General features: G+C 42.7%; 1 long non-coding RNA gene across 1 annotated transcript; it reads right to left on the reverse strand.

Moving 5' to 3' along the window:
* Positions 1 to 2,510: 2,510 nt before the first annotated feature.
* On the reverse strand, positions 2,511 to 26,369 carry LOC106782389 (uncharacterized). Its single transcript, XR_001379420.3, has 4 exons — positions 25,658 to 26,369; positions 16,333 to 16,411; positions 14,198 to 14,229; positions 2,511 to 5,056 (listed from the first exon to the last, which is right to left on the reverse strand). It is a non-coding gene; the product is annotated as an uncharacterized lncRNA (long non-coding RNA).
* Positions 26,370 to 27,117: the final 748 nt, after the last annotated feature.

A 27,117-nucleotide genomic window follows, 5' to 3' on the forward strand; every position in this document is an offset into this window, starting at 1 on the left:
CAAAATTCCCCTTAATATAAGCATCTAAGTTCTAGAGACAACACAAAGATCATGGTTGGATGGAGCAATAACTCAGAAAAAAGTAGTCATTTAGATGTGTGGAGTGTTTTCATGTTCCATTGGCAAGAAAGTAAGTGGAGAACAAATCCATACTTAGGGAAAACCCAAAACATTCTGACTCACTGGAATCTGGGAGTCCTGCCTGACTTCTCTCCCCGCCTTCCGTCTGTCCTCCTGCGGATCAACAAGTCCCATTGATCCCGCTCCTTCAGGTCTCTTTTCTATTCTCACAGCACGTTCTAGCTCACCCCGGGCATCATCTCTCCCGGGCTACCGTGGAGGCCCTTCTCTGATACGGCCTCTTCTGCTCTTTCATCACCTCCCCATCTCCTTCCCTTGCCAACAGCAAAAGGGGAAAGATTCTAACACTGTCCCAAGACTGAACTTTCTAAAATGCAAATCTGAACGTGTCACTCTTCTGCCTGAATCCATACAAAGCCTTTGCATGGCTTCCGTGTAAAACCCACACTGAAGCATGACACGATTTTCACGCTGCTCCTTCCTGTGTGCCGGCCGCAGCCAAGGTGAAGTGCCGGCTGAGCTCTCTACTTCTGAGCCTCCGTGCATGCACTTCTCTTTGCCCTGGTTCCCCCAGTGCCCTTCCCGGTCCCATTTCATTTAGCTAACTCTAGTGACCATGTCCTTTCAGACCCTCTCCCCCCATCGTCCCCCACCTTATATCCACATGGGTTAGGTGCAGGACTCAGAACAGAATAAAAATGTGCTGTGCCTGTTCAACAATGATGGGGAACTTCAGGACAGTGACCACAGAGCAGTAAACTAAGCCCCAGGCCCTTCTCAGTGCAAGGCCTGTGCAGCTGCTGGCTGTCCCCTGACGAAGCGGGGCCCCAGTTAGGGTCTCTGCTCAGAGTTTCCACGCAACTCTCACTGTTATTTATAACACAATTTAAAGCAACGCATTTTAACTCTCTATTCACATATCTGTCTCCTCTTCTAGACTGTGCTCCATTAGGAGAGGAGCCATATCTGGTTCGCTCTTGAATCATTCATTCATTCATTCATTCGCTAAACACTTATTCAGGGCCTGATACAGCAGGCATTGTGTTAGGTGCTAGGAGGATAAACATAAGCAAGACTTATCTCTGCCCTCAAGATGTCGACGGCATCCTGGAAGAGGGAGATACGGAGCAGAGGCTTCTGTCTGGTGAGTGCAGCTGGGGGTGCACACAGGAGATTCCAGGGGCCTGGCGGAGGGTCACCTAGCCAGGCCCGGGGATAGGTGTGGCCAGATCTCAGGATAGGCTTCCCGCATGAGTGATGGATGCTCTCCATCTAAAGGCTGAATAGGGGTTAGACTGATGTCATTCCAGGAGTTGGAACAAGCAAAGAATAGAGGTGTCGGGCCACGTGCTGCTGCTGGGGTGGGGGGTGGGGGGGGGTGGGGGGCGGGGTTGGTAGGGATAAGGAGGGGCTCCTTGAAACAGTCTGGAGCAATTAGAGCCCAAAGTGGGAGAGCTTTTAGAGACAGACCTGGAGAGACAGGCAGATGCACCCTGCTGCTCTCTAGATCATTGTGGTCCAATAGAAATATAACACAAACCACAGGCGGAATTTGAAATTTTCTAGGAACTGCATTAAAAAAAGTAAAAAGAGTGCTAGGCCCGGTGGCCTCGTGGTTAAGTTTGGTGCGCTCTGCTTTGGGAGCCCGGGTTCAGTTCCCAGGCACCAACCCACACCACTTGTCTGTCAGTGGCCATGCTGTGGCAGCGGTTCACAGACAAAAAGAGGAAGCTTGGCAATAGATGTTAGCTCAGGGCAAATCTTCCTCAGGAAAAAGAAAAAATACCAGATAAAAGTAACTTTAGCAATGTATTTTATTTGATCCAAAATATTATCATTTCAACATGTTCAATGTAAAAATTATTGAGATAGTTTAGATTCTCTTTTTTGTACTAAATCTTTGAAATACAGTGTGTTTTAAACTTAGAACGTGTCTTAAATCAGACTAGCCACATCTCAAGTGCTTGAGAGCCATCTGTGGCTAGCGAGGACCACAGTGGGGAACGCAGCTCTGGACGCCTTTCCCAAGAACACACGTCTATGAACTCTTCCGCGGAAACAGCTGGCAGAGCTGCCTAGATACATCCCTCCTGGAGATCCAGACAAGGGATTAAAACAAGAAAGTCTCTGAGAAGTCTCCCAGGCATAAAATGGTTGTATCTACTGTTTCTCAAACATGCGCGGCCACAGAAACCATCACTCCTCCCAGCATAACCAACCACATGTGGTCTGTGCTCTTGGGCAGCTCTGCTCCACATAGCGGCAGGCTGCTGACGAGTCCGCAGCAGACAGGGGGCAGATGACCCACTCTAACAGCAGCCCGTGCGACAGGGTCGGGGGAAGAAGAGTGGGGACACACGTCTATGAAGAAACTGTTTTGGGGAATGATGCAAGGCACTAGCACAAATGCCGGGAGGACCACAGAGGTTCTCCTCGTTCCCATCAGTAATTAAGTCTTTATTTAGTAAAGAATGTGAATTTGCAAAGATTTCATCTGACCTCTTCCCAAGCTGCAGATTTGACGAGAATAATTTTCTCACTCATGTTCATTGTTTGGATCAATAATTAAATCCTCAATTAAATAAAAAATTTTTAATATCTTATTGAAAATTTTTGTGTGGGATGTGCTCAAGAAAAACCTCATTTTTCCTGTTTCCAGTTTTTAAAAATTTAAGCAAACTGCCTCTTTGAAGATTTTCTATTTCTTTTTACCTTGTTATTTCTTTCCGCACTCCACTGTTGCGTTTTCTGTTTCTATCATGATCACAGTTTTTACTTATTCTAATGCAATAAAAAGAAAATGTAATTATAATCAAAGTGTACACAATTTTAATGTATTCTTTGTCAAAAATCATAGATCATAGTAATGTAAAGGAAATAAAATTTTATGTACATTTTAAAAATGTATTTTTATTTTGAAATAGTTAATATAATCTATTAAATTTAAACAAAATACAAATTATAAAGTATAATAAGAGTTAAAATCAAAATTATTTAAACCAACTAAAATTTTTGTTGAGGTTTTAAAATATTTAATGAACTCATATTAAATGTTTATAAAAACACAAGTATTTACAATTTTAATTTTAATATCCTCCTCATTGCTAATATTAAAGTTGATATCACACGTTATGTCTAGACCTATATACGTATACAAATTTAAGAGTAATGTGAATTCTTTAATATTGTGAAACATTCGCCAGTCTCCACATGCAGCAGTGGCAAATATTGCTGTAATTCATGAGTCTTCCAGAACCACCAAGCGTACTCCTAGCATTTGTGGGGTTTGAAGCAAGATGTGAAGACCCATGTAGCACGTGTCTAAATATATAAAGGTTGTAAATCACACTAACAAAGCATAAAATAAAATGTGTTCTATTCCCTGATCTTGATGAATATACCTTCTGGGTTTTCTTCGGGGGAGGAAGATTGGCCCTGAGCTAACATCTTCCCATCTTCCTCCTTTTGCTTGAGAAAGATTGTCACTGGGCAAACATCTGTGCACATCTTCCTCTACTTTATGTGGGATGCCGCTGCAGTGTGGCTTGACAAGTGTGCTAGGTCCACTCCTGCGATCCAAACCGGTGAACCCCAGGCCCAAAGTGGAGCACGTGAACTTAACCTCTATGCCATCGGGCCAGCCCCTGAATATACCTTCATAAGGACATGGAAGGTCAAGTTCAAATTAAGCTTCTCGAAGAACCATGTCAGAAAGTCACAGCACTCCAGCCTCCAGCCCCACACTTCACCCCTTCTCTTGCCACCTTCCAGCTCCAGCCCAGCCCACGTGGGTCTTGCACACTTGCATGTATATACTGTAGTCTACATGTCCAAGATCTGACTATAGATGGCAACCCTTGGGCAGCTCTCCAGCTTAAGGGTGTGCAGCAGGGCGAGAAGGAGGCCACCACGGTCGCTGGTAATGGGCTCAGGGCTATTTGAACAGGGAATTCTGGGGTGGGAGGAGATGCAAGCTTCAGGTGGGCACACCTGGGCCCTCTGTCCTAGGCCTGCGAGGAAGGGCACAGTCAAGGGAGGACCAGGGTAGAGCCCTTTAAAGTACAGGCCGAGGGCCAGCATCTGAAGGTGCTACAGGAACCGTAAATTGGAATGCAAAGAGAAGAAAGAAAAGGGCAGTACTGGGAAGTGTGTGAGGGGAAGAACTTCGGCAAGTGTGTCGGCTTGCTGGACCCGCCGCAGCAAAATGCCGCAGACTGGGGGCTTCAACAACAGAAATTTATTTCCTCACAGTTCTGGAGGCCAGAAGTCCAAGATTAAGGTCTTAGCAGAGCCGGTTCCCTCTGAGGCCTCTCTCCTTGCTCGTGGACAACCATCTTCTCCCCATGTCTTCACAGTCTTCCCTCTGTGTGTATCTGTGTCCTCATCTTTTCTTCTTCTAGGGACACCGATTGTACTGGATTAGGGCCCACCAGTGACCTCATTTTAACTTAATTACCTCTTTAAAGACTTTGTCTCCAAATACAGTCACATTCTGAAGCACTAGTCTTCAACATAGGAATTTTGGGAAGACACAACTCAGCCCAGAATAGCAAGCTTCTTCATATGTCTTTCCTTAACCCTTGCCCACTGAAATTCCTCGGCAATGTGAAGGAAGTTGTGTTTTTCTCATACATGAGTAATGACACAAGCCCCAAGTTTAGTAGCTCTCGGGGAGTTGCCTTTTGTTTGGGGATCTAGGGAAGAGGTGTGCAGAAGAGATTCGGGGAAGCGTTTCCCTGGGGCTTGAACACTGTCAGTCATGAGAGTGGACGTCTGGGGTTCTGGGTTGACTATTCAGTGCTGAGCACCACGTCCTGCTGAACAGAGTCACCGCGTGTCCTTCAACAATTTTTTGTGTTTCTGATTTGCTGGTCCCTCCATAGCACAGCACCCGGGGGAGTGACCCTTCTTGTCTGAGTCTCCAGGAAGTATTCCAGGAGCAATGAGGGCTTCCGTCATAACTGTGCAAGCAGGGCTAGAGGACGAGAGAGTAGGAGATGAGTTGATAAATACGGACACAAGGCAAAATCTGAAGCAGTTATGGTAGGGAGGAAGAAAGAGGAAGGAGTCAGGAGTAATTCCTTGGTGACTAGGTAAATAGTAATATTGCTAACGAGAGAGAATCCTGCAAATCTACTTTAGGGAAAGAGGAGGTGCATTTTGGGTACGCAAATTCCACAGGTAAATTCCACCAATGGCAACTCCTCAAGCTCGTGTTCCCGTCGTATGTACAGCCTGGTTAATTATGCCAGCCAGGAGAATTCGATTTATAAACTATGCTGGTGGTTTGTATGCTAGTTAATAATCAACATACATCAGTTGAAATGTGAATTAGCCGAGTTTATTAATGAGAATATAGTCATGACAAAAGCGAGAAAGAAAAGGGAGCAAGACAAGGGCATAGTATTTAAAGGATTTGTGTGAAAACAAAACCAAACATAAATGAACAAACAAAGGAAGCAAGCCTTTCTAGAAGAATGCTACCATTCAGCTGTGACCTTGGCTTGGGACTTCAAGAGCCACCTCTGATGATGCCTGTGACACAACATTCACTGATTCATTTCTAGAGCATTTCCTTATCATTTAGCATCAAATGGTAGGCACTGATGCTAACTATGTTTGAGCCAAGTTTTACATTCCAGGAATGTTCAACAACTTTTTTTTCTCTTTAAAAAGACCTACACTTATAATACCTATTGTATAGAATAGCCAAAAGATGGGAATAACCCACGTGTCCACCAACACATGAATGGATAAACAAGATGCAGGATATACATGCAATAGAATATTTTTCAGCCATAAAAAGGCATGAAGCTCTGACACACGCTACAACGTGGATAAACCTTGAAAGCATTTGGCTAAGTGAAATAAGCTAGACACAAAAGCACAAATACTGTACGACTCCACTTACACAAAGTGACGAGGACAGGCAAATTCATAGAGACAGACAGTAGATCAGGGGTTACCAGGGGCTGAGAGAAGGGAGGAATGGGAAGTTACTGTGTAATGGATACAGAGTTTCTGTTCTAATGGAAAATTTTTGGAAATAGATAGTGGTGATGGTTTCACTACATTGTGAATGTAATTAATGTCCCTGACTTGTATACTTAACAATGGTTAAAATGGCAAATTTGTATATTTTATCACAACAAGGAAAAAAACCCTTTTGTGTAGGTTTTGAGCACACAATAGAGTTGAGTACTCCACAGTTTTCCCTCAAAAAATCATAGTCTAATGTGTTCTAAAGCAATCACACCAAAAGAAGTGGATGTGAACTTACACCCCAATTACTGACTATGGGACCCAGACAGTGTTCCAGAATAAAACAATTTTCTGTTTAATAGATGCTGGTTAGTGTTGGAAATAAGGTTTTTGGGTCATCAGTTCATTCTCAACACAAGAAACCCAATCTAAACGCATCTTCAGAGATGAGTTCCTCTGGGCCATTCCTACTTGCTACATTCGTAGGCAGTGCCCTACTTTTAAATTTAAAAAAACCAAGTCAAAAAACCCTACAAGATTTCTTAGTAGGAAAAATATATTTTATAAACCAAATGAAGCAAAATCCCCAGCAGTCTCTTTCTCTCAAGTTTGCAAGTCCTTTTTTCCTTAAGGCATTAGATCTATTTTTTGTTTTATTTTTTGTTTTTTAAAATAAACATTTTATTTTAGAAGATTTTTAGAGTTATAGAAAAGTTAAAAAGATAAGTCCAGGGGCAGGCCCCGTGACTGAGTGGTTAAGTTTGCACGCTCTGCTTCAGCAGCCCAGGGTTTCGCTGGTTCAGATCCTGGGCGGACATGGCACCGCTCATCAGGCGGTGCTGAGGCGGCGTCCCACACGCCACAACTAGAAGGACCCACAACTAAAATATACAACTATGTACGGGGGCGATTTGGGGAGAAAAAAAAAGAAGATAGGTCCCATGCACTCTACACCTAGCTTCCCATATTGTTAACATCAGTATGGTACATTTGTTACCATTAACGAACCAATATTAACACATTATTATTAACTGAAGTCCATACTGTATTCAGATATCCATAGCTTTACCTAGGGTCCTTTTTCTGTTCCAGGATCCCATACAGGATACCACATTACATTTAGTTATCTTCTCTCCTTAGGCTATTTAAGACTATGACAGTTTCTCAGACATTCCTTGTTTTTCATGACTTTGAGAGTCTGGAGGACAATTTGGTCAGATATTTTGTAGACTGTCCCTCCATTGGGGTTTTTTGGATGTTTTCCTCATGATTAGACTGGGGTTATGGATTTGGGGGAGGAAGATCACAGAGGTAAATCATCATTCTCATCATATCATATCAAGGATATGTACCATCAATATAGCTTCAGACTGATGGTGTTGCCCTTATCGCATGGCTGAGGTCCCTTTGTCAGGTTTCCCACTGTAGAATCATGCTCCTCCCCACTCCTCCCATCCCACTCTCTTTGGCAGGAAGTCACTGTTTGCAGGTCATACTTAATAGGACAGGGAGTTGTGCTCCAGCTCCCTGAGTGAAGAGGAGAACTTCACAGCGCAGTGAACCTTACTGGCTGCAAAGAAAAATTTTTTTTGGAGGATAAAAAGGTGCTTTTATTGAGAATACTTAGATCAAAAGCACAGCTTCCAAAACTTTCTATGCTAGTAAGATGAGTTTATTCCATTTAACCCCTGCATAGAGAAGACCAAAATAATTACAATTTTCTTCACACTTGGTCATCAGAAAATGAGAGAACTTAGCATATGTGAGTATTACTTTAAGGAAACAAATGAGGTTCATATTTAGCCAACTTGGTGTCAAATAGTTTTATTAGGGGATAAAATAAAAGATACGGCAAAATCAGTGTGGTAACAGAGTAAGGAAGGAGTGGACCATGGACCGAGAGCAGAACGAGGCAGGTGTCTGAAGAAAGATGGAGAAGCGAAAGTCACTCCAGAGTTGTGACATGGACACCAACTTTACCCTAACATATTTTAATAAAGTTTTGAAACTTTCACTTCTTCCTTTGTAAGACTAAGCATCTTCTTAAGGAAAATACAGCAAAAAATTCCTGGTCCCAAGTCCAAGAAGCACCATTAAAGTCCCTGCTGACTTTGAGAGGGTTTGTGAACAAGTGGGCTCGTCTGCCTTGGAGTCACGCTGGGATACGAAAAGAGATATATAATCACTAACATTATTTCCTTTTTTAAAACATATACAAATAAAAAATTTTTTTTGGAGATTAGGGGGATCCCAGGATGGAATTCAGGTATGACAAAATAATCTAACTGTATTACAAATGTATGAAATAATCTTATCGAAGAAGGCAGGGGAAGTTGCTGATCTAAGTAACATGGGAAATAAGTGGAGACTATAAGACTAAAGACAAAAGGACTGTCGGTGCTCACTATGCTCTACTTGTTAAGTTGTGTCCCACAGGAGTATGGGCTCATTTGGAAACCCCTGCATGTGTACACTGGAATGAACAATAAGTAAATGGACGGTGGGTGTTGGGAGCCAAGTATCTCACTTTTGGAGTGGAAGGTTAGAGATGAGCAAAGGGGAAGGCTAGAATGATCCATGTGGTACTGGAATGGAATGACCCATATGGTACTGGATTGGAATGATCCACGTGGTACTGGATTGGAATGATCCACACGGTACTGGATTGGAGACATCAGTATGAACTCATGGTTAGCTTAATAAAGATACAAATGAATACATATAAAAACATTTATAGATATGTGTACATATACTTAGCACACACACATATATTTCCTTGTTTTGTGTAAAACAAAACAAGGCCTAAAAGCACCAATGCTCCAGTAGCAAGAGATGGTTTCCAATATCACTCTCCAGTCAAAGGACCTAAGACTCCTTAGAGAAATGGCTGATTTTAGGATCGGGGCAGGAAATGCACCAGATGAGCCTGCAGCATCTTGTAGCGCCAGAAAGTAAGGAAGTGCTCAAAAACACCCCAACAGTAACAAGAGCTAAAAACCCCACAGTTGTGGGGATATATCAAAGGGACACAGGAACCACGTGAAAAAGCTCGCAGTGACCAAAGCTGGAACAATTTGAGCAAGAAAATAAATCAAGCAGAATTGGATTATAACTCAAAGTATAAAACCAATATCCAGGCGTCCATAGTGATCTAAAGAAATGATTAAACAAATACGTCAATAAAAGAGTAGGAGAGAAGAGACAAATCCGATGTGCAGAATTCCAAATAATTTTTATAGATCTAATTTTTATGCCTATAATTTTCATTTCAACACCATACAAAATTATATAAGTTATTAAAAATACTGTATTTGAAGAGGAAAAACTAAGGGCTGATAAGGCCACAGGTCATCCTTCAACTGAAGTGAGTAAACTGATGGGCCTGTGAAGCCATCAGCAGGCAGATTTTCACTTACTTCACCCCTAGGTTGCCTTGGTGATGACCTGCATCTGACAACTGCTACTCATTCCACTTAGATCTTAAGAGGACACCCTTCTTGAGTCTCCCCACACCTATTTGAATTACCAGGAGTGTGTGTCCTTATATAAGAGGACAGTCACACCCACATGTACACACCTTCCAGAAGAAAAAGAAATGTAAAAATCTTTTGTTTTCATTTGTAGATTAAACAAGATTTCAGTGTTTCCTAGTTTCTGAAAACCACACAATGATGGGATGCTGACATCTTCCTGGTCACCCACTGCTGATGGCTCAGAGCGTAAGGACCACAGTGACTCAGCCCCCAAAACCACAGACACGCCCCTTGTCCTCCTGGAGTGCATACAAAGGAGGGTGGGCTGCGTGACTAGCCTGGGGACACTTCCAGTAAGTTACGGAGTTGCTCAGAGCAGGCACCAACAATGGCTAGTTTTAAAAAGCGAAATAAGCAGCATCACAGCCACTGCTGAAAAATGTGTTCAGTCTTTTCTCTGGGAAAGCTTTGGCAGTCGGAGATGGTTGAAATGCTGGCAGTGCATGCTCCAGCCGTAGTTCTTCTTTCCTACATGGTCTGTGTCGCAGTGTGTGTCCTGCGCCAGCCCACCCAGGTAGCTGTGAATGACAGCCCCCTCCAGAGAGCCTTTTAGAATGAGAGGGCATCTCACACCACCCTCTTGTCTGCAAAGCAATGGCAGGCCACAGGGAGCCTTCATGCATTTTCAAGTAACAATCTTGCCTTTAAGATCCTTTTTTCTTCTATTCTGGATATAACAACTGTTGGATAGATATGACACTGAAAGAAGGGCAATTCTTAAAGGACAATTCTTAAGAAACCCAAATTAGGCTTAAATTAGAAAACAGATGTGCCTTTAAAAATAACTTATCTCATCATACAAGCTAGATAGAGCAGAAATCAATTGTCACATAAGATCTACAAAATTTAGGTATATACCAAAAGGCCACAACTGGATGGAAACACTCCTTTTCCATATCTTACTCTCTCCAAAGTCAATCCTAAAATAAAAGACCCAAAATGTTCACATTTAACATGACGTTAAATGTCCCCGGCCAACGTTTAAGATTGAAATTGTTAAACTATCGAAAAAATGATGCAATGTTTTAATTACTCTATACAGGGTACATTGTTTTGTAATTTCCTTTTTGTAATGGAAACATTTTCTTTTCCAGGACCATGTAAACACTGAAGAAAGGACAAGGTCAGGTTGACAGATCGTGGAACTTAGATAGCTATTGGAGGTCGACGCTTGCTGTGATCTTCAACGTTTGCACCTGCTGTGGAGTAAGCTGACGTCCTTGGGCACCTTAAGGGCTCAGCTTATGCACAAGTTGGGAAGAAGAAGGAGCCTGGGAGAGTAACTCCTTACCAACCCCCTCAGGCCCTTCTGCATCGCTCTCAAGGGACGCTGTCCACCCATGGCATCTTGTTTACATCAATAGTAAGACACAGGCATCATCTTCCACTTTTTAGCTACAAATGAAGAAGAGACCTCTGACACCCACAACTGTGACTGGCACTTCGATTCTGACACGGTGTGCCAGGCTCTCAGAGTCCCCTCCACATTCCATACAGCTGTTGATGGTGCAAATTTGGGGATATTCTCCCTGGTTGGTCTTTCTCCATCTTAGATGTGCCCTTTGGCACATCTCCCTATAGAAATATATGAGGCAGTTGCCACCTCTATTAAGAGTCCTGCCATTGATGCACATTCGGGGTGAAGTTAATGCATTAAAAAATTATCCTTGGGGCCGGCCTGGTGGTGCAGTGGTCAAGTTCACGCTCTCCGCTTCAGCAGCCTGGGGTTCGCCGCTTCAGATCCTGGGTGCAGACCTACACACCACTTATCAAGCCATGCTGCGATGGTGTCCCACATATAAAATAGAGGAAGATGGGCACAGACGTTAGCTCAGGGCTAATCTTCCTCAGGACAAAAAAAATTATCCTTCATCAAAATTATTTCCCTTCTCTATTAGATAGCTTATATCTAGGGCGACCAGATTTCCAGAGCGGGGATGGAGAATAGAGGGGTAGAGGGAGGAGAGATGGTGCTTGACAGGCAGTATTGTCACTAGGGAAGGATACGGGTCAAAAAACAAGGATTATACCCCCTAAAAAGAGCATTCTTGTCACCTTACAAGGATTATAGAAAAGTTACAAGTTATAATCAAAATAAAATATTTAGTTAACAAGGAACTGTGCATCCTTCACATAATTGCCGAGTATAATTGCTAGTCACTGCAGTAGAAACTGGACATAACAGAGACAGCTGATGTTCTCCAGTTGTAGCCTCCTGGAGCTACAGTCTAGCATCTGAGACAAAATGAAAGTCCTATTTCTGCCTGTGTTTGCAAAAGGGGGACATGTTATGGTCCCCAAAGTAATGGAAACAATGAGAAAAAAATTTTTGAAAAAATAGTGAGAATACTATAACTAAGTGATCATCTTTTTTTTTTTTTCTAAAGTACGCTTTTTCTTGGTGAGAAGATTGGCCCCGAGCTAACATCTGTTGCCAATCTTCCTCTTTTTTTCTCCCCAAAGCCCCAGTGCATAGTTGTATATCCGAGTGGTAGGTCTCCCTAGTGATTGCATGTGGGACACCGCCCCAGCACGTCTTGACGAGCAGTGCTCTGTCCGCGTCTGGGATCTGAACCAACCGAACCAGGAAACCCCAGGCCGCGGGAGTGGAGTGTGTGAACTCAACCTCCAGCTGATTATCTTACTATTTATTTCACTTACACCTATCTACCCTCTTAGAGCTACAATTCTAAACTAAAAATCAGGAGGCTTGCCCAGTACTGCCAATTTTGACAATGATCTGGTAAGACGTCGTCATTTATTTCTCCTGTATTTTTGCTTTCCTATCAGGTTGGAAATATGTATCTTCTTTCTAATCTGTAATGTAAGACCTGGAAATCTCTTTCAACTTTTCTGGAGAAAGTCTGCACCGCAGCATAAAATGCTCTTACATTTTAGAGTGAACTCTGTGTGTGGCAACAGAGAATTAATAAAGGGTAGTGATCCACGCCTCCCAAAATAATCAGGGAGTTAGTCTTGTCTAGTTATTTCACCACAGCTGAGTAGAATCGGAATTAAGAGCTGACCAAGAGAGGAAATAGAGGAGTCTGTGTAGGTGAAGATATGATCAAGTTAGCAAGTTAACAGACCATACCAATTCCCCGTGGACGCTGCCACTTCGAAAGGCTTAAAGGCTCTGAAATTTCATGAAGGGTTATCTCAGGTTTGGAAGGTATGAAATTGTTGAACATTATCAGAGATAAATGGGGGGAAGTAGACTAAGGCTGATTCAAATAACTCTTTTGAATTACATGCCTCAAGATGTTTTAAAAATAACATTAAATCTATCAAATTAAAAGTATTTCAAGTAATGCTTGATACTAAACTAAGAGCGTGGAATTGTGGACATTCAGAAGATTTTTAAAGAACTTACTGGTTTTACTCTAGAGCTGTAACAATTCTGTGAGGCATTGTGAGACAAAGACTGGAAGAGCAAAGAAGTCAGAGAATTGATCCTGGCATTTGGGGGCAACTTTTCCCCTTGAGATGGTTGCCAATAACAGATAAGCCCTCACAGAAGATGAATCCTATCTTTGAATCATCTTAATCCATAATTGGATTTATAGTGATTTCAGAAAACTAGTGCCTCCAGCCTAGTAAATCATCCTTAGAGAAAGATAATGTCATTAAGAGCTTAAAATTGCTTCCAAAATCTTCACATGTAATGCCCAGTACCCAATCAAAAACAACCAAGAATAAAAGGAAACAAGACCATAAGATCAAAACCCAAAATAAACAACAGTCCGTAGAAACAGACCTACATGGATCTAGATAATGTGCCCATCAGACGTTTATTTTTAAATGCTATACTTAATATGTTTAAGGACTTAAAAGACAGGACTGAAAATGTTGGCAAAGAACTATGGAAGAGAACCAAATGGAAACTTCAGAACTGAAAAATACAGTCTGTGAAATTAGAAATCAGTGGATGACTATAAAGGAAATTTCCAGAGTTGACTGGGGAAAATCTTACACTGGTCCCAACATTTTGCTGTAATTATTACTCCATATGTTCAAAGCAATCTAGGAAAAATGTGCATAGAGAAATATTTGGATTTGGTTTCTCTATAGCCGAATGAATAAATAATACTTGCATTCAACTATATAATTCAGCAAAACAGTTTAGAAATTTCAAGGTAAATACAGAACTTGTCTATTGTGACGTGTTTCTCACTGAAGGACCCTTCCAAGTCAATAAACAATTCACATTATTTTTATCCCACTCAACTCTGACTTAATATAACTTTCTTTCTCTGAGCCCAAAGCTTAGGAATCCTCAAAACTTGGATTTCTTTCTTTCTTCTTGGGCCAAGAGCTTCAGTGAAAATATTCTATTAGGAGTTAGGAATCTGGGCTTTAGGCTGATTTTTGCGTCTATCTCTGATGGACATGGCCTCATGTGGCTCTTTGTCTCTTCAACTGTAACATGAAGGTGTGGCTAGCTGAGCTCAAGATTCAGCCTTCTTTAGCTATAAAAGTCAATGACAGTAATAATAATGGTTATTAGACTCTCTGAGGAGAGGAGGGTGTGTGTATGTTTAAAAAAAGAAGGAAAGAGAAGGAAAAGAATTCCAGAAATAAAGGGAAAATATAACTCTTACCATGGAAGGAAGTTACCGTCCACTCAGATTAACTGTGGGAAAATAAAAAGCCAAATGTTGACCAATTGTTAACGTTTTCTTGAAGGAGAGACACACCTTTTCACACTATGAGCTCCTCAGAAGTTGACCCTGTAAATGTCTATGTGTAAACCCTTTTACATAATAATTATTCCATTTTACATCTGTATGATGCTTTGAGTTCATAAATTCTCCATACATTTCATCTATTTCGATCTTTATAACAAACCTATTCGGGACAAGGTGGGGCCTAGAAAAAGTGTGCAGGTGACAAAAAAGCTCTGCCCTTTGCTCAGTCTGAGGACAGGATCGTGTTCTCGTTTAGAGGATGGATTTATGCTGAACTTATGCTCTCTCACTTCTCTCTCTAGTGATCAAAATAATTGAGAATTTGCTATTGTCAGGAATGTACAATGGGGACAGCATCTGCTTTGTTAGAGTCATTCTAAGCCAACTGGATAATCCTATTTTAAATTAAAAATTAGATCGTAGCTCAAAATAATTCTTAGCATAGTGATGATGTTCAAAACAGTAGAAGGTTATTTTCTATTCCCTGCATTACATGCAGTTGTATCTGCAATGCCTCACCCAGGGTCTCACATATACAGGTGCTCAAAAAAATAGGTATTGAAACAGATTCTTGAATTAAACTGGTACTCTGTGGGTATTGTATCAAACCCGACAGGCTTACCAGGTAAGCTGAGGACAAACCTTCAAGGAAATTGTAATTTAATGTCTAGATATCCCTAAATGAAGAGCTTTAGACTCATTTCTATTAGGTTTTGCTTATGTGTTTTGTCTTGATGAGGTCACTTCATAATGGTCTTCTGCTTCTCAACATATTGCCTTAGCTTTGCTAAGTGTAGTTTAAGCAAAATTTCTCTGGATTTTCTTCAGCTTTTTGGCTTGTCATACTGAAATACAGAGATCGATAACAAAAGAAAAGCAATCAAACTTATCACAGGCGTCCCTGATCTTGTGTGGCACTTACTAAATATACGTGATGGGAAAGAATTACACTTGTTCCCCAGGAGAGTTAGTGAGTGGCAATAATATTTAAGAGGAGGATGGGGAGAATGTTCTTTTATTAGTAAAATGAATTTCTATTAGGGAGAAAGAACAGGTGAGAATAGAGTTTACGAGAAAGAAAACAAGGCTATTTTTGGTGGACACATACATCATATCTGAACTTCCTCTATGTTGAATGTGTTTGTGCCGCCTGAAAGCCAAGATAAATACAGCCCATGGTTAACACAGGTTGGCGTAAGGGAAGCCATCTTATAGAGGGGAACCATGTTAGGACTATAAATGACCCCAATCCACAAGACACCCTCACTCCTTGCCAGCAATACTCTAGTTTGCACGTAGCCTAAATAAGCACGCACCTGCTTGTGAGAAGTACCCATCTTCTGCTATTTCCATAGCCTTGGCTTATACGTAGACCTCCCTAATGCCATAAGGTGATAACTCTGTTCTCTAAGTTTGCCCAGGGATGTAATGACCTCCGGAAGAAAGGCTTCTGCTGGTATCCATCACCCATGACAGGAGAAAGGGGTGGTCTGGAGTTTCCATGACTACAACACCCAATGGTCGACATCCCGAGACCCCCCTCCCCACTTCAGCCCATTTGCCCTATTTACCTGCTTCAAAATTTTTGTAGTTTAAGATGGTTCTTTAGGACACTAGTCTGCCATCTTCCCCTTTGCTAGAAAACTGTAGTAAAAAGACCCTTTCTCTCCTACCACCTTGCCTCTGGACCGTTGGCTTGTCTTTGCGGCCAGTAGAAGGCGCTTTTTGGTGGTTACAAAAGTCCATATTTGTTATTCTTTTTTTTTCACTTACTTTCATTGCTTATTATTTCATGGGGAAATAATGCTTCTATGTAACTTATAGTATTTTTTAACGAATAAGAATAACAATGTTACGTTTGCACTATTTTGTGTGGCTTATGTCTGAACAACATCAACTCTTCGGTATATGGATGTGGTGATTGCTCAGCACAGTGGGATCTGCTCTGCACGACTATGTGTTGTCTCGCTCGAGAACTGTATAAACTGCTTAGTATAATGAATCTCTTTTAATAGATAGCCTTCATTTTAAAAAATATCATAAATTACCTGGGGGCCAGTGGTAGATGAAGTGTAGTCCCCTGCATGGGCACAGGGCACTGCGTGTCTTGTCTTCTCCAAGGAGATCCTAGCAGAAGTGGTTTATACCAGGAAAAAGAGAAAAAATGACAATAAGATCACATGAAAATGAAACCCATGCTGCAAGAGCTGGGCTAAATGTCCTGAACGCAGGAAGCACTCAGTCAACACTGTTGACTTGAATTGAAAATTTATCCAGTGTTTTTGTTCTGTTTTGCCTAAATCAAAGAATCTGTCTATACACAAGTCCACTTTCAGGTTGATCAGTTCACTTTTGTTTGCTTGTTTGTTTTCAGCTCTAAATGTTTCATTCCTTTTATAAGCTGATACTTTCCCCGTTATCTTTCCTCTCTTCTTTGTTTTAGCTCTCCTAAGACATTTTTATTGTTAATACACAATCAATGCATCTTACCATTTACACCAGAGGTTGACTTGCTTAAAACACAATAGTGTGATTGCTTCTCCTGATCCCTAGCCAGGGACCAATTCCTGGCAGCCTGGCTGGCACCACTGCTGCTGTCCTGACCTGTGGCCTCAGCTCCTCTGGGTCAGAGAAGCTGGGTGAGTGGGATGCTGGCTCTGGCTCCCACTAGCTTAGGAGAGCTGGTCTAAGCATCTTTTCCAGCTTCACATTCAGTAATGTCAGGTGGGTAACTTCCAATTGGCCATGTAAGGATATTGACACCACGTCAATCAGTAAACGTTTACAAAGCAGGGCTTCCCTCCCTTCTCCCCCCATCCAGAGAGCGAGTAGTTAAACATTTACCAGCACACCACCAGCTGGATGTGATGTAGAGACAGAAGTTGAAGACAGGTGGAGAATGAGCTCACAAACTGATTAAGTTTCCATCATAAAACAAGAGAGTGAACCAAAGTGGCTCCATGCTCTGCAGTCATCAATGCCTCGAGGTCTCACGGACAGACTGGGACCTGCGGTCAATCGAGTAGCACAGAGGAGCACTGGACGCAGGTTGGAGGAGCTGGGCTCTGGTCCTCACACTTCCACTGTGTTCCTACATGACCTGGGCAACTCATTCACCTCTCAGTCTCGGTTTTCTCATCTGTGGTATGAAAGGTGGAGCGTGGCTTAGATTCTCTTACTCAAAGTGTGGGTCATGGGTGTTCCCAGGGAATCACCTGGAATCTTTTTAGAGAAGCAGAACCTCAGGCTGCCCGGAGAGCTACTGAAACAGAAACTGCATCCGAAGAAGACCCTGATTGTGTCGTGTGCACGTTAGAGAGGCCCTGGACTAGGCTGGCGGTTCTCAACCTGGCCGAGCATTTGGAGAGATTTAAAAAAGAAAGATCTCTGGCCTTCATTCCTGGTCCATTGGATCAGGATTTTTTGGGGATGAATCTCAGAAATTTTATTTTTAAAAAGTCCCTCAGAAGATTTTGAAGATCAAGCAGTGATGGGATCCACTAGTCCAGGTGGGGCCTTCCAGGGTTTCTAGTCTATGGAAGCTGCTAGGCTTCCTGCCATCCTTATTCTTGCCCTAGCACGACTGACAGGTACTAAAATTGGTGAAAAAGCAACTCGTGAAGGGTTTAGGGACTATGAATTTGTAAAGCGCTTCCATTTCATGAAATATGAGACGGTACTGTTAAAAGATTAAGCTCTGGAGAGGATACAACAATCTTCTAAATATGAAAAAAAAAAAAAAAAAAGCCAGCAGAGGCAGATTGCTTCACGGAGTTGGAAGAGAAACTAAAGGAAAATAAATGACACTGTAATGGATCCGTCCCCTGAAATCCTAGCTGACATTAAATTCATGGCCATGAAGAGACAGTGAGGCTTAACGGACGAAATGTGGCTGAAAGCTCAGGAAATCTGCTTTTAGCTACAAATTCTGAAATGGATACATAATTATTTAAGTGTTATCCTTCAAGTGAATAAACTGGCAAGATATAAAATAATCACTTTCTCATGAAATAATCCTATGAACACGAGTATTTTGATTTTAAAATTAGTATTACAAAGTACAGCTGAAAGACGGACAACTTCTTCCTGGCCAAAAACCCACGTAAGAATATCAGTTAGGAAGAGGCACAGCTACAAATGATGGAGAGTGTGACTTATAACCGAGAGGGGTTATTTTTCCCACGTTAGAAAGAGGACCCAGAGATGTTGAGTCCAGCATCTCATGGTTCTCTGGCTTTCCCTCATGTTGGAACGTAGCTGCTGCCGCTTCAGACATCACACCCAGTCTTTCCTGGCAGGAACGAGGGTGAAGAAGGTTGGGCCTGGCTGCGCCTGCCTCTTTGCATCAGAGTAAGCAAAGCTTTCTCCTCTGGCACCCAGCAGAATTCTGCTGACTTGTTGGCCAGAACCCGTTCACATGGCCACTGCTAACTACAAGGGATTTGTGGAATCGGCGAGTTTCAAATTTCAGATGCCACTGCAAGGGCTTTTTGCTTTCTACTCTCTTACTTTCACTCCTGTTCCACAGCTCAAAGGCTTTCTCTTTCTACTGCTCTTATAGCTCCTACAATGGTCTGCCTAGTAATTAACTCCGTAAAGAAGTCTTCTCGGATTATTTCTACATTATCTCTTCTAAGCATCTTCTAAGCATCTGTATACACATTTCATACCACTGCAGCACATATTTATTTATCTTTTGTTGTAACATAGGCCCACTTTTTTCATAGCTTGTCTCCTATCCTCCGCAAGAATGAATTATTCTTGCAGTTCCCTCTGTCTAGAACAGTGCAGTGCCTGATAATCTCTACTAAGCTGAACTGAGAAAAATGCAGGCAGTTCTCCTCCACACAGAGGGGCGTATGTAAAGTTCTGCATGCAGCACAAATCCTAAACATCTTGGGTGCCTTTGTGTACGCTTTGGAAGCTTATTGTTAATACGAATCATAAGGACCACAAATACGAATCATAATTGTGGGCCCTGTAAATTTCAGTTATCCCCAGTGAAAGACTGGATTTGAGTGGTCTGTACAGCATGCAAGAGATTTTCCCAAAGAACCTTATGGTTAAAATGAGGCTACAACAGTCCATCTCTCAGAAGAGTTGCCAGGAAAGGAACATGCTGGATGCATGAATTACCACGGACAAACATGAGCCCTGAGAGTCAGTGGCCTGGAACCCCACTGGTGGATCTTAAAGTGCAGGCACCCCACAAACCCCATAGCAGGCAGTGACATGTGGATTAGTTTACGAGGGAAAAAAATCAACAGACTAGTTATTATGTATATTTTCTCCTCTTCCTACTCCTCAGCCTTCTGTTTCAAGTTATTTTTGGACTCATCGCACACTTTCTGTATTTTTCAGACATGCATTAACAAATTAGAGAGACGATTTTTACTGGCACTTGCTATTTCCTCCTGATGGATAGATCCCTGAATGTATGTGTGAAACACATTAGTTTGAAAACAATCACAAGTGGCAAAATGGTGATTCAAGAATTACGGGGTCAAAAATGAAGGAAACAAGAAAGGAGCAGGAAGAGAATTGAAAAATCTACAGGAAAAAAGCCATGATGACATACATGGGAAGTAAGAAGTGCAAATCGGAGCAGTCAAATTGAAAGTCAAAAATGTATCTTGCCTCTTTTTTCACGGCATAATTTATCAATGTAGCACTTTTCTGAGTACACATTCTGTTCTTGTCATCATAGCTATGTCTACAAACAAAATAAATCTGAAGGGGAAAACTCTACCAAAAATAACACTGGGTTGTTATTTTTAAATGACCTGATGCTAAAGGGCCCACATGACTGAATTTTTCACTTTCAACTAGTTGATGTATAGGCAGGTCAGCTGTCCACACGGATAGAAACTATGATGCACATCTTATTAAGCAATATTATGATTTATATAGTTCCCCATTCTTGTTCCTTATTCAGAAGGAAGCAGTGAAGGATCCTCTTGAGAAAAAAATGTTCACCCATACCTTCTAGGTTGCTGTCCTCATCTTCCAAGTCATTGTGTTATTTTGGTCTTCATAAGTTCTCAGAGGAGATTCATAAATAGCCAAACCAGAGCACATCGTCATGTTTCCACTTTGAATGTTTCAGATGTTACTACTTTTATTACTTTTTAGAAGAAGGAATTCTTAAGCACAAATTTTGTTTTAGAAATGTGCTCCATAGTGAGCAAGTTTGGAAAAGCACCACAGTTAATTTTATCTGCTAAGATCTGTTTCAACATCCAATGGGTTCTGCGGGTTATAGGGCTTTTCGGTAGCCCAGAGGAGAAAGAGAGAACCCATTAGTTAAATTCCACCTTCACGCCATAGGACTTTTTGGTAGAGTGTGGGAAGTCAAGACTGAGGCTAACATTTGAAACACCAACTTTCATGTTTTAAGATTTAAAAGAAATAAACAAGATATATTCATAACCCAGCAATTCTCCTCGTGGGTAGATACCCAAGAGAACTGAAAATATATGTCTGCACAAAGACTCATATGCATATTAATAGCAGCATTACTCATAATAGTGAAAAAGTGGAAACAACCCAAATTTCCATCAACTGATGAATGGATAAAAATGTGATATATCTATAAATGTAATATTATGCTGCATAATATCATAGACACAAAAGGCCACATATTGTATGATTTTTATTTTAAATGAAATGTCCAGAACAGGCAAATCCTTAGAGATAAAAAGTAGATTAGTGGTGGCCAGTGGCTGAGAGGAGACTGAGTAGGGAGTGAAGGCTAATGAATAACGGGCTTTCTTTGAAGATGATAAAATTTTTCTGAAATTAGATAGTGGTGATGGCTGTAAAACTTTGTGACTGTACTAAAAGCTACTGAATTTTATATTTCAAAAGGGTGAATTTTATGGTGTGTGAATTATATCTCAATAAAAAAAATAAAAGATATACTCTCGGTATCAAATGGTTTTTAACATAAAGGTTGCATTACCACATAGATGACTCTGAGATGTATCTCCCGAATACTGAATAAGTTTTCAAAAGAAACGAAACCATTAAAAGATTCAATAATCGACTAAAACTTTGAGCTGTTTTTCCTTCCATGTAGGTAGCCTCATTTTTCAGCCAATTAAAGCAAGTAAACCTGAACTGAAACCACACAGATTCACAGGGTCCGTGGAGAGCAAGTCTATGAAGCTGCGCTGGCGGTCTCAGGCCTTCCCGTCTGGTTTCTGGGACTTTCCTGCCCTTTTGTTTCAGGCGCCCTGCAGCTCACAGGTGCCTTGTGAAGTTTTGCACCACGCTTCCTCCTCACTGCTTCTGAGAAGCTCACCCAGAGCTTGCAAGGTGGGGTCCCTATCCCAACTGCCGTCAGTTCAATCTGAGGAATGAGGCTCTCAAGAGAAACTTCAGGCCTCAGGTCCAGGCGAGTGGGGAGACATCCTTAGACAGCAGGCCGACTCCTTGATCACGTCAGGGACGGCACAGAGGGGACACCTCACACAGGACCCACTCTTAGTCCTTAGCATAGCTTCTGGCCTATCTGTCAGCAAAAGTCGGCCGTGCCCCTAGGAGGAGTCTCCAGAAGGTTAAATTGTATGTAAAAATCCAGAAGGAACTTTGGATGGCTCAGTGAGTATTTCCCATGTTAAGTCAAATGCTATTTAATACGTTTTAGTTTCAACTCAGCTGAGTTTCACATCGTTATGAATGACAAATTTAAGATAAGGATCCCATGCTGTCCGCACAATCATCCCTTTAGCTAGAGAGTGAGGCCCCACTATAGGGTCAACCTTCTGTCCCTCCCTCCCTCTGCTTTTAAGATGTTTTCTGCCTAGAAGGCTCCTCAGACGCTTGTGCATCTGGTCTCCTAGGAGGAGACCCAGCCTCGCATTTGCCGGCAGGGGCAGAAGTACGCTTGAGGCCCCCGCCCTCCAACCCACGCCTGCCCCTGTTGTTTCCTCATCATCTTTTCGGTCTTGCAACTTGAGGGACCTCGTGCACACTCCTGGGTATGTGGACATCCCAGCTCAAATGTAGGAGGCCTGCAAAGAGCTGCCCTTGGCCACTGTCAGGCTAGGGATGCAGGGAATAGCTGTGATGCTGAGACTTGAAGAGGCCCAGGCAGGTTCTAGAAGCAGGCTGGCACTTTGAGGAAGGAAATGTCAGGGTTCAGGGTATCCAAGGCATGGACTGGAGGAAGTGCACTGGTTCCAGGTGGCCATTCCCCCTTGGCTTCGCGGACTGCTCTTAACTAAAGCTTGGGCCTCAGGCTGGGGCCCCCTTTGCCTGGTTCTAAGGGCGGAACTGCCTGGAGCTCCCCTGCCACAGTCTTCCAGGCACACGCAGCCACCAAGGACATCTTACCTCTGCCAGGAATCCCAGCTTAGTCTTAAACCACCTTTTTACCCACACCCCTTTCTCCATAATACAGCACTCACACCTTATACGCATCTATAAGGCATGCAAATAAGTGTAATTCTCTTGTTAGATGAAGGCAAGAAGTCCCTGCAATCTAGAGTAAACCAGGCTAAGGTCCAGGTCTTGCAGAGACCATGTAGAACACACACTCCTTCTTCCACACGGAATTATGAAACTCTGCTTCTCTCTCACCAGGACACTCAGCAGGTCTCAAGAGTTTAAGGGATTTTTCTCACTTTATTGAGCTTCTAAAGTGGTTTTTAATTCTATGGGAATGATTTAGAAATTGCTGTGAAATGTAATTGATCTTCATAAATGTGCATATAATATATTTTGCACTAACAAGCGTTGCATTGTGATTTGTTTGCACACGTGTGCCCTTCACTCCTGGAATGCTGAGGAACGATGTATTATTTTCACTTTTTAAAAATTAACTCCTTTCTCAAAGGGAGAACAATAGAAAGTTGCTGGAAAGATAATTTCTAGGAAGAAAGGTGAACTCAACCATTTTTATGATTGTGTTTTTTCCTCTCGACATTGTTTAGCAAAAGCCGGAGAACTTGTCTGTTACTCTCGCAGGACTTCTAATTAGTCCTGGCCTCATCTGTATACACGTAAAGAGTATTTAGGATAATCTTGCACTGCATATAATTAAGCAGGGCTGTGTCCTGGTCTATAATCACCAGGGACTCCCTTCTGAGAAAATGCGCTTCTTATTTAACTGCCCAATTTACTCCATAGTGTGATGCTGTCAAGGGCTACACCCTTCCCAGGTAAATTAGTTTTCTCAGACAGACCATAAAGCCTTGTCAGGGGAGGTGCCTCTTCCAAGAAGTCCTCCCTTTTCATTTATTCCGTATGCATTCCTCCATCCTTCTCACCCTGTAAGTACTCATCAAGACTGACGCCCTAATTCTCAAGTCCCAGGGCAGAACCCCCACAGGTCTCTTGCTCAAAAAGCACGGCACAAAGCTTTCCTTTCTTTCTCTGTCTCTCTCTTGGCCTGTCGTGGTGTTTCTTATTTGCTGTTTAACGTCACGCTCCCTGGAGCATAAGGATGCTAACAGGGTGAGCACAGACTCTCCTAGGTGCCTGGGCCTGCACAGCACTTGGTGCCTGGGGTCTGTGCACCCACTTTGACCCTCCCTGCACCCGCACCTGAGTCCAGGCCGCCTGCCCAGTGGCTGTGGGCATTGGATGGCAGCAGGGAGCAGGCAGTCAACAACCTGCAAGAGTTGGGGAGGCCATGGGGGGCATGACTAACCTCCTTCCCACGCGCCGTGCTCCATTGTCCCTTTGGACTTCACTTACAAAACACTCATTCAAAGATAAAACTATTAAGAATTTCTGCCACAACTAGAAGGACCCACAGCTAAGATATACAACTATGTGCTGGGGGGATTTGGGGAGATAAAGCAGAAAGAAAAAAGAAAAAAAAAGAATTTCAAGAGGTGACAGGAGCATTAAGCCCCAAGCATGGGGCCCTTCTGAGCCCGGGGCTGCACTGGTGGTCCGCACTTGCTACCTCTGTGGTATCTTCTCTTCTCCAGTGTGGTGGTGGGCCCAGGATAGACAGTTACAAGCACTTACTGAAAGCAGTCCTTTAACAGCAAGTTTCCCTGGTCAGTGGGATGGAGGAGCATTCTCCACGAGACTGTCTCCTGTAGGCGCTCCTACCACTGACCTGCCAGTGCCCACCATCGAGGAAACCAGGGGTCTGGCCACGACATTTATCTGTAATTTATGCCATTGTTCTGACTTCAGAAAGCACCACAACTTCTGTGCCAGGTTAACATCCTCTGTCCTTAGCGGTCATCAACGGCATACAAGGTCGGCAGAATGCCCAGCCACCTGCATTGCCTAACGCATGGCAGACTGCATCTGTATCCACCGGGCACAGCCAGGGGATGCGAGAAGAGAAAGGGATGGTTTCCAGCCTTATTTCAAATTTATCTTGGCCCCTACTCCTCCAGCAGATTTAAACGCTGTCCCTTTTGAGACACAAGTGTATTTGCGTTGTTCCTCCATGTCTTGATTTTATTACTTTTATTTCTCTATTTCCTGTTCACATGTGCCTATATCAGAGTTTTCTACCCTCATGTATGAATATCAAGTCCTCATTCCATAGTTCAATGACCCATGCACTAATATGTGGTTTTGGAAACAACGTCGCTTTTCTCACCAAAAAATTACACAGATTACAGAAAATCTAGAAAATTTAGAACAGAAGAAAATAAACAATCACCAGAATGGTATCATCAGAGAGAGTTAATTTAGCATTTTAGCACACGTATTTTTGGCCTTCTTTATACTTACACGTCTATGGTGTCTATATTATAGAGATACTGTAAATATTTGCTTTTCATCCACTTGATAGTGTACCATGAATACTTGTCATGCTGTTAATTATTAATCTAAAACATGATTTTCAAACTTTCAGATGCATAAGAATCACCTGGGAGCATGTGGGAAACGAAGGTTCTAAGGGTCCTCACTCACAGATCCGAACGCATGAATCTGAGATGAGGACCAGAGAGCTGCCTGTTGAAAAGCATCCCAGTGATTCTGATGCAGGCGCCTCCCGGCACTCACTCTGACAAACACCGTCCACAGCGCGATTGTTAATTGCCGCACTGTGTTTTATTACATAGACGTGCCATAACTTATTAAACCAATCTGATATTGTTCATTCAACTCTAGTTTCCAAATTTTCATCTGCATGATTAATTCCTCAATGAATAACCTACTACATAACTCTTTCTGAACCTCTCTGATTATTCGCTTACAAAGATGCTACAAAGCGGAATTACTGGGTCAAAGAGAATGCAAACTTGAGAAAAGCAGATGGTATTTTGGGTAGAAAAACAACCTTCTAAGCTGTAAAGTATTAGACTAAGATGAAAGATTTAACAGCTGCCGCTTTCTGAGAGACTTTCATACACCAGGATGGTGGTTCTCAAAATTTATCCCGCGTGGACTCACCTGGAGGGCTTATAAAAACAGATTGCTGTCGCTTCCTCCCTGCCCGCTCTGATTCAGCAGGTGAGGTGGGGCTGGAAAGGTGCGTTTCTAACAAGTTCTCAGATGCTGCTGATGCTGCTGGTTTGGGGACCACACTTCGAGAACTAGACGCTATCCCAGCTGTTTCAAGCAAGTTATTTAAATGCCCTGGCAGCCCTTTACAGGCGAGGGCTGAGACTCAGAGAGGGTCTGAGGCCATGAAGCTAATGATGCCAGAGCCGGGCGCTCTGATTCCAGGTTTGATCATTTAATGGCTGATGCTTTCCTACAAACAGCCTCGTTTCTTACTTCATTTCACTGCCCACAGATAAAATATTTTTTGATGTCTTCATAATAAGCGCCAAAGGTTCCGGTGTAAACCGCATCCCTCCCAATCTCGTAGGGGTGGCTGGGCGAGGAGAGAGGTTTGGAAGTGTTGGCTGAGAATTTTTTCAGGGGCAGCTGGTCCAATGAGTGACACTCCACCATTCACATCAATCGGATGGGTTCCTTCCCCGCCCTCCATGGCTTCACCGACATGTGGACTTCCAGACAATCACTTCTCAACAGTTACTGCAACCGGGTAATACTTCTTCCTCAGAAGAGAGCTCTCTCTTCTCCAAAAACCACCTCCAGGCTGCTCCACACAATGGCCCAAACAACCTGTTTGTTCAGGCAACTCAGAAAATAAATCATATCAGTGCGGAAAAACAAGGAACTCCTGTCAAACCTGCTGGTTAATAATACCCGGCAGAGCAAACAGCAGGGGCCTGGCAAACAAGGAGCCAGGATGGCTTCTCCCACACTCAGGTTAAGAGAGGTGAGCGTTTCCGAACCCACGCCCAGCCTCGCCAGCCACGTGAGTCACACATATTTCACAACTGAAGAAATTCGAAGACCTAATTATGCAAAATTTCGCCTGTTTATCATCTCGGGCTTTTGTCACCCTGCTGCCTTGTAGTGTGTTGACAATTGTGTGTCGATTTTTTTTCTCCATATGTCATTCAGTCTCCATGTCTTGATCCTGCGATTTGAGGTCTTTGCTAGGCACTCTACAAAGAGAAATGGAACGCCGGCTGTCTAAAACATGTTTTGTGTGGCTTCTAGATAGTTCCATTGGATGTGGGTGCCCGAGAACAATCCATCCTTCCTGCCCAATTACATAACTCAGAAGGCGTTACTCCTATCTGTCTTAAGGCAAATTCGGTCTGGGCTGCTTCATCATGTAAGACAAGGCAGTACATCCAACAGGTATGTTGTCCAGAGGGTAGAAGCGACCTTGCACAACCTCTGGCTTTATCGCTTTCGACAGCTGCTTAACTGGGAACAGAAAAGTCTTAGGCAAAGAAGACTTGGGAAATCTGTTTGTGGAAGAGTGAGTCCTCCTAATCTGAGTCGCTCCAGGTTCTAGAGCTAGTATCACTAGTTGATTGTTTTGGAGG

The sequence above is a fragment of the Equus caballus genome, chromosome 10 (assembly GCF_041296265.1).
Source record: "Equus caballus isolate H_3958 breed thoroughbred chromosome 10, TB-T2T, whole genome shotgun sequence".
In the NCBI taxonomy this organism is placed as follows: domain Eukaryota; kingdom Metazoa; phylum Chordata; class Mammalia; order Perissodactyla; family Equidae; genus Equus; species Equus caballus.